Genomic DNA, 14,440 nt, shown 5'->3' with positions numbered 1-14,440 from the left:
TCAATAAACACGTATTAACATTGAACGTGGAGAAATATTTACAGCTGAAATTAAACAAAAGAAATCACACTGTATTAACTGTACTAGTGCACATTTGTTGTATACAACGTGTTAAAGTTAATATATAGGCAGGTAAGTTGCGTCATTATTTGTAATAGGTTAATAATAGCGGTGTTCTCTTCCTTCTATAATAGTTTAGTAATGTCTAGAGTGCTCTCTGAGCTACGGTGGCTAGGTGGTTAAGACGCTGGCTCGCTAGTCTGGAGGTCACGTGTTCGATCCCTGCATTGGCCGAGAAAGTTCATCGGGATTTCCGACGTGGTTTCCCCTTGTCAGTGGTGCAGAACGGAGGGCCTGACAAGGACAGCTGTTTAGTCCTTCGGATGAGACGAAAAACCGAGGTCCCGTGTATACATTGGAATGCACGTAAAAGACCCCTTGGCAGTTGGAATTCGATATAAGAGTAGGCGATATTGCCGCTGCCCGGGCAAAATTTCCCTCATAGCACACTGTATGGCGTATGCCCGTCTTCCTTAGCCCAGTACAGGAGCAGAACAGTAGGACGTTAAACCCCATTTCATTTCATTTCATTTCTGTTCTTTAGACGTATCAAAATCGCGTCCTGTTTGACTAAATCTAATAGTTAAGGCCAGCTCAATTTTTGTCAAGGTCGCTGAGATGTAAATAAGGTTAGGGCACGTGATTGTTGGCGAGATTGCAGGTTAGGGATTAGGGGAGTGAATTAGTGAAAACTAAGTCAAAAGAGCACTGGCCGAGGTTTTGATGCTAGTCCGGTTTCCATCTCGTGACATATGACGAAAAATTGAGCTGGCCTTATCATTTAGCACTAACCGTCCTGGTTGATGATTTGAAGCATATCCTGATTGACATGTATAGTCGGGTGTTCGATCCCTACATTGACCGAGAAAGTTCATCCAGATTTTTCGGCGTGGTTCCCCCTTGTCAGTGATGCAGGACGGTGGGCCTGAGAAGAACAGCTATCTAGTCGTTCGGATGGGACGAAAAACCGAGGTCCCGTTTACATATTTGCGTGCACGTAAAAGTTGGAATTCGATATAATAGTAGGCCGTAGTGCCGCTGTCCGGACAAAATTTCCCTCATAGCACACTGTATGGCGTATGCCCGTCTTCATAAACCCAGTTCGGAGCAGAAAAGTAGGACGTTAAACCCCATTTCATTTCACATGTGGTACCGAAATGAAGGCACGCCAAATTATTCACAGGTCCTCGATTTAGCGGCCTGTCCGAACGACTAGACAGTCCTTCCGTCCTGTGCCTAGATGAACTTTTTCGGCCAACATAGTGATCGAACATGCGCCATCTAGCTTAACGATATGGTGCCTTACTGTGCCACAAGTGAAAGTAAATTATTGTGCCGTTTTGTGCTGTCTATAATGCGTTGCACAGTTCTCCTACATTCGTCTGTTGACCTAACTTTATGTTTTGTGTAATGGTTATAGTCGATTGTGGTTTGCGCGTGCATAATCTCTAGGGTTCTGCGCAGTACAATAATTGATAGTGACCTCCTTTGCTTTCCATAGTTAGAGTCAATTAGCTGTTGAGAAAAGGACTGCTAACATCACAATTCACAGAGTGTTATTGAAGGATGTGTTAGGGATTGCTATCTTCAGTGTTTACGGAACGGAAACACTAGTTCCTGGTGTAAATATAGCCGAAAACACCATGTACAGTGTCTTTTACAAAACGGTAAGATATCTAATATGTTTAGATCGCGACTGTCAATACAACAGATAACGTCCTACTCTGCTTTACTATAAAATCGATGAATGACTAGCGTTTATTTGTACCTAAAAATAGTGGCTGACTGGCTGCTATGTTAATTGACTATGGTTAAGTAGTTACCGTTAGCGACCTAGCTTATAGTTTGTTATTATTTGCTCAGTTTTAAAACACGTACGTAGAATTCTCGTGCGTATTTATGAATGTTGTTATTAAAATACGGTGCGCGAAATAGAATATAAAACTAAAGAGTGCATTTTCATCATAATTAATTCCATTTATGTTCCCACTTCAATTATGTTGATTGCATTGGAATTAGAAACAGAGAAGATGGAAATTCTACTCTCTAGTCTATAGGCAAATTGTCTTCTTCACACTGAAATAAAAAATAATTATTTGCTATTTTTGGTAATGTCAAAACTACCAAAATGACCTTCTTGGAGGACTGCATTCTGAACAAAACAGACACGCGAATCTGCGGAGAGCTGTATAGCGATAGGCCTACATAGTACATATATCTAGTTTTCGAGCGATGGTAACGTACGTACGCTCCTTCTGTTGGCTATTCGCAAAGTGTTCGCCATTTCCTTATATCTGAGAGCGTTTTCCACAGTAGTCAAGCTAGGATTGTTTAATTCATCAACGATGCCATTTACATCCAGGTTTGATTAGCATAAAATGATGTCATCTGTTTCCAGGTTAGTCGTCCGGGCGAGACAATAAACCGAGGTCCGTGTTTACTTCGGCGTGTATGTAAAAACCTGTTAAAACAGTTGGAATTCTGTGTAAAGAGGACCGGGAATATAACGTCGCTGTCCGATAACGATTTTCCTCAAACAAAGCACTCTGTATGACGTAATGCCCGTTTTCATTATCCCTGTAGGTGCAGAAATAAAACAGGACGTTTAACCCCATTTCATTTTATTTTACTTCCAGATACGGTTTTGATTATTTTACTTTGATTTCGGACCAAGTGTAGCAGAATAAAAGATTCGGACATTATGTTTAGTAAATGGAGAAAAGAACAGGTAGGCCTATAATATCAATATATTTTTCTAGGCACAGTTCAGTAGTGTTAGGCCTACTTGTCGGTATGTGTTGGGTGACAAGGGTTACGTTTTCATTTCAATCATTATTATTCCGTAATATTAATAGTTGGTGTGAGTTTTTCTAACATAATTAGGTATTCACTCGCCCGTAAACTTCTCTATTTTATGTACAACGAACCACCGCTACAGTAGGCTCACAATTTGTATGCAATATGAACTATATCAGGGTCAGGTGTAAATATTAAGACTGTCTGCAGATTTCGTCATGGTCACGAGATGTTAGCAGCTCGGTTAGAGCACGTGATTGTTGCGGAGAATTATGGTGGCTGATAGTGGCCATGTTAAATCTCGCCCTTTTCATAACGCGACAACACGACATCACGACAGTATTGACGCAATCATACGACACTTTATTCTGTCGTATCATCGTGTTATTTTTATCGTAACGTCGAGATGTCGACTTATTGTCCTAGTCTCTTTCTACAAGTCACAAAAATACAGCTGTACTCATTACATCATATATAGGCCTAAGTAGTAGATTTGATAAATATAAAAGAGATAGTAGGAAAACGTTGATTAATTATTTGTTTTCTCAAAATAATGAAACATTTTGTGTCCACAAGTGAATTATATTTGGTATTATATTTAAAAAATCTAGAATTACAATAGCAGGACCAAAGTGAGTTAACTAAGTTAATTCCTTGAAGAAAAAGTGGTGTCGGGAGGTATCACACAAGTAAGCATTCATTGCCATGTGTACGACACCCACCAATATTTATAGATGACTGGAGCGATAGTTTAAAAATGATTTCAGAAGACAGGGTGGGAAGGGGATTGTAAAAAAACCAAATCGGGTCACATTCTTTAAAATCACAGCATTATCATAGTGCAGCACGTCACCCCAATAGTTGCAGGAGTCTTTTTTTTTTTTGAATGAGGTGGAGAAAACGATTCACAGCCTGTCATTGAGTCAACTGGCGTGGTTTTGAATCCCCGGTTGTACGTGACAAGGTGTAGGGTCGCCTGTCAAACCTCGTGGGTTTTCTCCGGGTCCTCCGGTTTCCTCCCACTGCTAAAGACCCCTACGCGCAAACGATTTATTGAAATAAAATTAAACCATATGTTAGTCCCGAAATGACCTAATTTGTGTCGAGTGGACGTTAAACCCCTATCTCTCTCTCTCTCCCTCTCTCTCTCTCTCTCTCTCTCTCTCTCTCCCATTTGACATCACTAATGGGATTGAGGCCTAGATAAGTAAAAATAGGCCCAGTAATATCTTCAACTATGAACACACTCTAAAAGCCTCATACCCCCCCCCCCCCCCACGTCACCCAAATAGATGCAGGAGTTTTTTTATGAGGTGGAGTAAACGATTCGCAGCCGTTATTGACCTTATCGCATATAGGCTTGCATCCGTTTGACATCACTGATGGGATTGGGGCCTAAATGAGTAAAAAAAGGCCAAGTAATATCTTCAACTATGAATACACTCTAAAAGCCTCATACCCCACCCCACGTCTCTTATTTAGTTTTACAAATAATTCCAGAATCAATAAAATGGTATCAATGATGTTTGATACAACTGGAAAATAATATGTCAAAAATTGATTAAACATGAGAAATATTATTACATATTGAATCCGTATCAGTGATAACGTACATTTACTCAATATGTTCCTTCCAATGGATCATCATTTAACATGAAACAAGGAAAGCAGCGATCAAGAAAAAGATTTAAAAACACACACATTTCAATATGACAGTAGTGATTCGGTCATGCATTTACATTCGAGAGTGTCATGCTTTCTTTGAAAGTAATGATTGTGCCAAATTTGAACAAAGTCAGTTTACATTCGCGGCCTATAGGTAGAGTGTTGACAGATCAAACGTACAAAAAAACAAAGAAAAAACCAGACCTATAAAAATATATTTCTAAAACTCTTTTAATTTTGAAATAATATTGTTTTCGCGTGTGCTAAGTGTTTCAGCGAATACATGTTGTTACAGAAAGGGTCTTGTAGATTAAGACTATAGCGCATGTGCAGTTTCAAACTTCCGAGACGACAAGTCGACAAGTCGATGATACGACAAAACCAAACTGTCGTATCATCGACTTGTCGACTTGTCGTCTCGGAAGTTTGAAACTGCACATGCGCTATAGTCTTAATCTACAAGACCCTTTCTACAACTATTCGCTAAAACACTTATCACACGTGAAAACAATATAATTTCAAAATTAAAAAAGGTTTAGAAAATATATTTTCATAGATCTGTTTTTTTTAAGGTGTTATCTGTCAACCCTCTGGTATAACTACAGACTGCGGAACTAGATGTTCAAATTTGGCATAATCATTACTTTCAAAGACAGGATGGCATGAAATGAAATGAGATGGAGTTTAACGTCCTACTGTTCTCTCCTAAACTGGGCTAAAGACGACGGGCATACGCCATACAGTGTGCTATGAGGGAATTTTGCCCGGGAAGCGGCGCTACGGCCCGCTCTTATATCGAAATCCAACTGCCAAGGGATCTTTTACGTGCACGCCAATGTGTACACGGGACCTCGGTGTTTCGTCCCATCCGAACGACTAGACAGCTGTCATTGTCAGGCCCTCCGTCCCGCATCACTGACAAGGGGGAACCACGCCGGTAAATCTTGATGAATTTTGTCGGCCAATGCAGGGATCGAACCAATCTGTGAAAAAAGTCGTCTAATATCTCTGTAAAAGATGACTGTTTTCAACACATGCAATCACGTCACGCGGTGTCAATCATTGGACCAATGGCGCGTGCATTGTTTATATAAGACGTAACTGCTTCGGGTAGAATGATGCCTTTTACTCATTTTAATACCCATTTACGCTACATAGGAAATATTTTTTACCTACAAATACTTCAAATGTCTTTATTTATTTTTCTAATACATAAAAAAAAAATTTTTAGAATTAAATTTGTCGGAGGAATAATGTTAATATTGGGGACTCATTAAGTCGCATCGATGTCATTCTTATCAGAGGCCTAGCGAATATTCACTTCTGATCAGTGTGGGATCGAACACCCGACCTCCAGGCTAGCTAGCCAGCGTCTTGCCCACGTAGCCACGCGATCCTCTGAAAGGATGATACTCTCGGGTGTAAATACATGACCGAACCAGTACTGTCATATTGAAGACGGGCATACGCCATACTATGAGCGAAATTTTGCCAGGACAGCGCACTATGGCCTACCATTATATCGAATTCCAACTACCAAGGGATATTTTACGTGCCAGGCCCTCTGTCCAGCACAACTGACAAGACCTCGTCGGAAAATCTGGATGAACTTTCTCGTCCAATGAAGGGATCAAACACCCAGCTTTCGGGTTACCGAACCAACGTCTTACCTGCCTAGACACTGCGACTCCCCCGCAAAATATCAAGCACCAAAAACAATGGATCGAGGCCTAGATGATTACACACTATGAAAGCCTCATACGCCCCCCCCCCCCCACGTCTCTTATTTTGTTTTACAAATAATTTCAGAATCAATAAAATGATATCAATGATGTTTGATACGACTGAAAAATAACATGTATAGCATTGATTAAACAACATAGGTAGTAATGAGAAATATTACATATTGAATCCGTCTTAGTGATAGCGTAGATTTACTCAATACGTTCTTTCCAATAGATCATCATTTAACTTGGAACAAGGGAAACAGTCGATCGAAGAAAACAGATTTTTTTAAAAAAAAAAAACAGGTTTCAATGTGACAGTAGTGCTTCGGTCATGCATTTACCTCCGAGAGTGCCATCCTTTCTTTGAAAGTAATGATTGTGCCAAATTTGAACAAATTCCATCTAGATTCGCGGCCTGTAGGTAGAGTGTTGACAGATCAAATGTAAAAAAAACAAAAAAAACAAAAACCCCAGACCTATAAAAATATATTTTCTTAAACTCTTTTAACTTTGAAATTATATTGTTTTCACATGTGCTAAGTGTTTTAGCGAATATTTATAGAAGGGTCTTGTAGATAAAGACTATAGCGCATGTGCAGTTTTAAACTTCCGAGACGACAAGTCGACAAGTCGATGATACGACAGTTTGGTTTTGTCGTATCATCGACTTGTCGACTTGTCGTGGCGATAAGTCGATGATACGACAGCACGACAAAATAAGGTCGATGATACGACAAAATCAGACGATCTTACGACAGTTTGTTCTGTCGTAAGATCGCCCGATTTTATCGTAAGATCGTGTGATTTTGTCGTGCCGTCGTATCATCGACTTATCGCCACGACAAGTCGATGATACGACGGCACGACAAAAAGCGAAACTGTCGTATCATCGACTTGTCGACTTGTCGTCTCGGAAGTTTAAAACTGCACAGTGCACATGCGCTATAGTCTTAATCTACAAGACCCTTTCTATAACTATTCACTAAAACACTTAGCACATGTGAAAATAATATAATTTCAAAATTAAAATAGTTTTAGAAAATATATTTTTATAGGTCTGGTTTTTTTTTTACGTTTTATCTGTCAACACTTTACCTACAGGCCGCGAATCTAGATGGACTTTGTTCAAATCTGGCACAATCATTACTTTCAAAGAAAGGATGACACCCACAGATGTAAATGCATGACCGAACCACTACTATCATATTGAAACTTGTTTTTTAAAATCTTTTTTTCTTCGATCGGCTGCTTCCCTTGTTTTCAAGTTAAATGGTGATCCATTGGAAGGAACATTTTGAGTAAATGTATCATTGATACGGATTCAAAATGTAATATTTACCACCCTAAATGTATCATTGATACGGATTCAAAATGTAATATTTACTACCCTATGTTGTTTAATCAATTTTAGACACATTAATTTCCAGTCGTGTCAAACATCATTGATAGGGACCTACCATTTTATTGATTCCGAAATTATTTGTTAAACAAAATAAGAGGGGGGGGGGTGCGTAGGGGACTTTCGGAGTGTGTTCATAGCTGAAGGCAATACTGGGCCTATTTTTAATCATCTAGGCCCCGATCCCATTAGTGATGCCAAACGGATGAATATGCGATAAGGTCAATAACAGCTGCAAATCGCTTTCTTCACCTCATAAAAAACCTCCCCTGCACTTATTGGGATGGCGTGCTACACCAATGCGGTGATTTTATGTGGTCTGATTTGAGGTTTTATATAATCCCCTTCCCACTCTAATAAAATAAATTGGAAATCTTCTGAAATCGCTTCTAAACTATCGCTTCAGTAATCTATAAGTATTGGTGGGTGTCGTACACGAGGCAATGCATACTTGTTCGATACCTACCGACACCACTTCTTATTCAAGGAATTAACATAGCTGACTCACTTTTGTCCTGCTATTATGATTCTAGATTTTTTGAATGTAATACCAAATATAATTCAATTTTGGGCGCAAAATGTTTCATTTTCTTTTAGAAAACGAATCAACGTTTTCCTATTATCTCTTTTGACGAGTCTTATTTATATGTATCTATGTATATGTATCTGATGTAATGAGTACAGCTGTATTTTTGTGACTTGTAGAAAGAGACTAGGACAATAAGTCGACATCTCGACGTTACGATAAAAATAACACGATGATACGACAGAGTTAAGTGTCGTATGATTGCGTCAATACTGTCGTGATGTCGTGTTGTCGCGCTATGAAAAGGGCGAGATTTAACATGGCCACTATCAGCCACCATACAGAATTGTGGGTTACCGTTTGGGTAAGGATTGGGTCTAGTGTTATGGTTAGCGCAGGTGGTCTTAATATTTAGACCTCACCCTAGATCAGGGGCACTGGGGCCCTTTTTACGAGAACTTAAACTAAAATCTGGGTACATATTCTAGTTCTTGATCAATAAAATCTTTGCGTTCTTTAAAGTTTGTTGAATTTAATAAAGGCTTCTAAACTTCATTAGTTTCACAATCGTTGATCTGCCCCAGCACTTTGATATTCTAGATTTTAATTAATAAGTGTGTTGTTGGCATAATGTGTATTGTTGTTTTTGTCTATATTTTGATGTACAGTTTTTCTGTCAGTTTATTATAATATGTTATATTGTAGAGAGAGGACATTGTTAAAAAAGATATAGAATTACCTGGTGAATTTAAGAATCGTTTAGCGTTTGGTTTATACAATGTCTTTACGCCAAAGGTAAACATGCTCTTTATATTCTCATTAAGGGTAAATCCCTGAAAATTCCAGCGAGGAGTTGAAGTTGGTGGTGGTGGATGGTGGGGGGGACTCGATACCCGATTTGACTCAATTCTATTGGTTTGCCACCCTTTTGCCATCGCGGTGCCAAATTGTATAAACGGATTGTCACCCTGTTGCTACGGTGCCTATTGTATAAACGGATTGTCACCCTGTTGCTATACGGTGCCTATTGTATAAACAGATTGTCACCCTGTTGCTATACGGTGCCTATTGTATAAACGGATTGCCACCCTGTTGCTACGGTGCCTATTGTATAAACGGATTGTCACCCTGTTGCTATACGGTGCCTATTGTATAAACGGATTGTCACCCTGTTGCTATACGGTGCCTATTGTATAAACAGATTGTCACCCTGTTGCTACGGTGCCTATTGTATAAACGGATTGTCACCCTGTTGCTATACGGTGCCTATTGTATAAACGGATTGTCACCCTGTTGCTATACGGTGCCTATTGTATAAACGGATTGCCACCCTGTTGCTACGGTGCCTATTGTATAAACAGATTGTCACCCTGTTGTCATACGGATTGCCACCTTGTTGCCATACGGTACCTATTGTATAAACGCTGAGAAGTGATTTTTCCCATCATTTGTTTTTTTCATTTATATTACTGTATTTAGGTCCACTATGTTACTTACATATATTTAAGGGTTAGTGCCGACAAGTGAAATAAAATGATGTTTAACGTCCTACTGTTCTGTTCCTACTGGGCTAATAAAGATGGGGTGTCAAACAGTAATACTGAATAAAACCCCGACATCGGTGAAAGAAAAATGTGACAGTCGCGTCAATGTTCCTACAAACATTCAACAGTAGGGAACGCAGTATATTTGTTTTGAGTACAGGGCCGTAACTAGCTCAGAGCAACAAGGGGGCGGGAAGTGTTCTCAGGGGTGCTTTTATGTTGATGGACAATGTTAATCTGGTTTTTTTATGGTAGAAAACTTTTGCGCTCGCCCCCCCCCCCCAGCTACGGGCCTGTTTGAGTGTCTGTACCCGAATATAACATTACATTTCATCGCCCCAACCAACAAAAACCTTACATGATTGATAGAAACAGAATAAGCGAAAGTTGTTTGGTTGTTTGTTTCATGAGTTTTACGTCCACTTCCACCAAGGGTGATATCGTAGACATGGTGAAAGTTGTATACTATTTTAATAGTAGGTTAAAACCCTATATAGGAGGAGGAGAGGAGGCTAGGGGTTAGGGGATCTATCTGGATGCGCCACTGTCTTCACATATATTGTTTTGTAATGTAATAACACATTTGTAACAGTGTCTCAAAACCACGACTAAGTCGGCCCTATGTACAACTAACTGAGTAAAACCGCGACAGTATTGTTATATTTTAGATTGTTGTTTCAGGAATGTCAGGAATTTATTGATAAAACAGAGAAACGTGGTTATGAAGTGGCCTTATTATCAACGTGTGTTGGGTATGATTAAATTTACATTTCTATTTGGTACCCAAGTTGGGTCAGTGAGTATGGGGTCCCTGGGTGGATCCAGCATTTGTCCGAGAAAGTTCCTTAGCAGTATTCCAGGGTGCTTCCCTTTGCCAGTTGTGCAGGAAGGGGTACCTGTCAACAGTCAATGTACCTGTCAATAGTCAGTGTCCTGTCTTTCGGATGGGATGAAAAACTGAGGTCCCGTATACAAAAACCATTGACTGTATAGACTGTCCAGGACAATTCCCCTTATACCACAATGCATGATGTATACCCGTCATTGAAATGAATTAAATGAAATGAGGTTTAACGTCCTACTGTTTTGCTCCCAATGGGCTAATGAAGACGGCAAACGCCATACAGTGTGCTGTGGGGGATATTTTACCCGGACAGTGGCAGTAAAACCTACTCTTATATCGAATTCAAACTGCCAAGGGATCTTTTAAGTACACGCCAATGTGTGCACTTGCCAATTATATAACTTTTAATGGGAGACCATGCCGGAAAATCCCGGGACCTCCAGGTTAGCGAGCCGAAGTCTTACACACTGAGCCACCGTGACTGCCAACCTGTCATTGATCGTTATTACATGCATTTACTTAGTTAGGAAGACAATTTGGTATTTAAACTTTGTTACAGAAATCAGGCCCGTGCCATGCTGGTAATCGGCACAGACATGATGGAAAATGTAGTCCAACTCATTTACAGCTGCTCATTTACATTTTATTGTAATCAGTAGTTAGTACATATAATTTATACGTGGAAACTGGAAATTGTTTATACGGTTTAGTGTACGGCTTACATATTTGATTTCTGGGTTTCTTTATTCTCCCTCACCTTTCGAAGAAAGCAGGGGACTATTAAAATGGGTTCATCTGTCTGTCTGTCTGTCTGTCCATCCGCCTGTCTGTCCGTCACACTTTTTAGGACACAATAACCCTCCTTCTAATTGTCATCTATTTATCTTGGTATTTCTGCGGGGGACATCAGTCTCACTGTTGGCTTGTTGTATTTAAAATGTAATTTTTAAAAATAATTTTGAATTATGTTTTAGAGATGTGTTAAGAACGGATATTAGGAAAAGTGCTCGATGTATCTGGGATACGAAAAAGGAAGCTGATAGGATCTGGAACCGTATTAAAGATTTTGTTTGTACCGAGTTCAAAGGTTATCCTGTTATTGGACTAAACGAAAGGTATTTATAGATTTAACGGGCCGTGGTTTAATTTACGGAACAAGAACGGATTAGGGGTGGGGGAATATGTGATGTCCAAGGCTTATGTGAAATAAAACTAAATGAATAGAAGTCTAGCCTCCTTCTTTTCTACACTTTTCGAATTCCAACTGTCGGGTATTGTTTTAAATGCACGCTACGTGTGCACGGAACATCGGCATTTTTTTCGCATCGGAACGACTAGACGCTGATATTCACTATTGTTTTGTTAATCGGTAAATTTCATTTTGTATTGTGCATGCCCATATGGATTATAAGTGATTATTATACGTTGTGTTTTTGTCAGGTTGAGATTTTTGAGGTACACCGATGGGGATTATTTTAAACCACATTTTGATGGATGTTATCAAAGGGAAAATGGTGAAAAAAGTTTGATCACTATACAGTTATATCTTAATGAGGTCAGTTTTATGAATTTGAAATATTATTTTAGAATTTGATTTAAAGAAGAAAAAAGGTAATATAATTTTGAGAGCAGTTCATTAACTCACCCCGCGATCATCCCTATCAATGTTTTTGCGTTTTTATTTCAGGGTTTTAAAGGTGGGTCAACAACATTTTTATCACGAGTAACAGATGAACGAGTCGAATTTGTTCCTAAAACAGGTTCGTATTCAAATAAAACGAATATTCGTCCACTATAGTGATGTCATTCAGTTGTCGGGGTCTGAGGCAATCACGACACATAAAATTGATGGTCCACTCTCAAATCTTGACAGGCGTCTCCTTTACAATTGAACAATCTTTTGAAAAGTTTCAAAACTCTTGTTCCATGCATCGCATTCTAGATACCAGTGTCAAAAACTATATTTCTGTACAGGGCCTATTTGGGTGGGCGACTCGAAGATTCCATAGTTTTCTTCCTTGTGATTATCCAAACGATTCCATCAAGTATTGGCCCGTAGAACGTTTACAATGTTTCGGTGACAGGGGTAGTAACTCTGCAAAAAAATCATTAAATATCGCTCGTCATTAGTCGTAATATGAATCTCAGTATAAGTAAGAAAACAATATACTTTCACGTGAATTAACCCAGCCAGTGAATGAATATTTCCCCGCGGTATTTATGGGAAAATGACAACCACGTCAAGGTAGCTCCATAATCCGAGGTGAAAATGATACAAGGAAATCTAATATTTTGTTGTTTTTGTTGTTTTTCAGGGGCTGTTTTAATATTTGAACATAAAATATATCACGAGGGCTCGTTATTGGAGGAAGGTTTAAAATACTCGTGTAGAACAGATGTCATGTTTGGTAAAGATAAAATACCAGAATAACTATAACAAAAACAGTTTTATAAATATTTAATGTGCTCAAGACTTCTGTTCAATGCTGCATGATTATCCCCTGTCTGTTTTCCCCAGAATACTTGTGCCAATGAAATACCAATGTTAACCCGGGAACATAGGACCCTGCTCTAGGGGTTCCGTGGGTCTCTTCACCAGTGCTCCATAATATTTTAGAAAAACTGACTGTAAATGGGATCTTCTTGAGCATACCTTAATGTTTATAGCGTATGCGTCAATTCAACGTGTGGTAATCTTTTCAATTCATTAAGATCTAAAATGACTTAGATTCAAGACCGAAAAGCCCCCCAACCCCAAATTAACGCGAGAACATTAACTTCTTTACGGGCTCCCGGGCCTACCACACCCACAGACCCGTTCTCAGTCCACCCCATAATCTCACAATTCTGGCTCCATATTAACCAAGGTGGAATTCTCCAGGTTGACAACATTAATGAAAAGCTGAAACCAGTCGGTAGTCTTGCTTCAACATTGCTTTTGTATATCTAACCTTTTCAAAATAATATTTAAATTGTATTTAATCAAATGTATTATGTGTTTTGTATGTGATTTGAAGCTGAAACCAATCAGTATTCTTGTTTATTTTATGATCAGTAGTGGAATACCGCGTTTTATCAGTGAAATAAAAGTGTTATTCCACTGGCCAGCAGTAGTCCATGTTGATTTTACCTAAAATGATTGTAAAATCATAAAATAAATAGAACATTTGTCGTTTTGTCGTGAATAACATATTTTATTTCATCTCTAAGCAGGAAAACGTTTATATTTTCACTCATGCTACGCATTCGTGAAAATATAAGTTTTCTTGCTTCTCGATGAAATAAAATATGTTATTCACGACAAAACGACAAATATCCTCTATATATCTATCTTTTCACGTTGATATTTTTACATTTTATTTTATCAAATGTATTTTATTAGTTGAATGCTGTGTATTTCTTTATAATATGCAAATATCAGTTGGTCTGATGCATGCCGGACTATACACGTGTAACCCAATATTTTGTTTTTGTTACTTTCTCTTAATTTAATATAATTGGGTTACATAAATATATAAACGTTGAATATAAATATCAAGTTTTATTTGTTCGTTTTCTTTTTATACGCCCATATTTACATGAGGGCGTATATTGTCGTCGCCCCTGTCCGCCCATATTTTGTTTGTCGACACTCTACAGGTCACAACTTTTATCCAGTTTTGACGAGACTCGAAATAAAGGTTGATATCCAAAAGATTACAGTCCCCTTTGATATTGGCGCCTGTCGGACCGTAAAATACTGAATTATGGACGCTTATTGTGCACGCTTTTAGGATCTCCGTCCATCACTTGCACAATAGGGGTGTATCTTGCATGGCAACCGCTTGTTAAAATCCGCTGGGTTTCAACCACATTACTGTTGATTAAGTTGAATCTTCG

General features: G+C 38.8%; 1 long non-coding RNA gene across 1 annotated transcript; it reads left to right on the top strand.

The window, feature by feature from the left end:
- The first annotated feature begins 115 nt into the window (after window positions 1–115).
- On the top strand, window positions 116–14,099 carry LOC126824983 (uncharacterized). The gene is made up of 9 exons (XR_007681712.2): window positions 116–132; window positions 1,562–1,727; window positions 2,697–2,788; window positions 8,879–8,968; window positions 10,399–10,469; window positions 11,536–11,676; window positions 12,002–12,116; window positions 12,249–12,321; window positions 12,877–14,099. It is a non-coding gene; the product is annotated as an uncharacterized LOC126824983 (long non-coding RNA).
- Window positions 14,100–14,440: the final 341 nt, after the last annotated feature.

The sequence above is a fragment of the Patella vulgata genome, chromosome 6 (assembly GCF_932274485.2).
Source record: "Patella vulgata chromosome 6, xgPatVulg1.2, whole genome shotgun sequence".
Classification (NCBI taxonomy): Eukaryota; Metazoa; Mollusca; class Gastropoda; family Patellidae; genus Patella; species Patella vulgata.
This window is presented reverse-complemented; position numbering and strand designations above follow the sequence as displayed.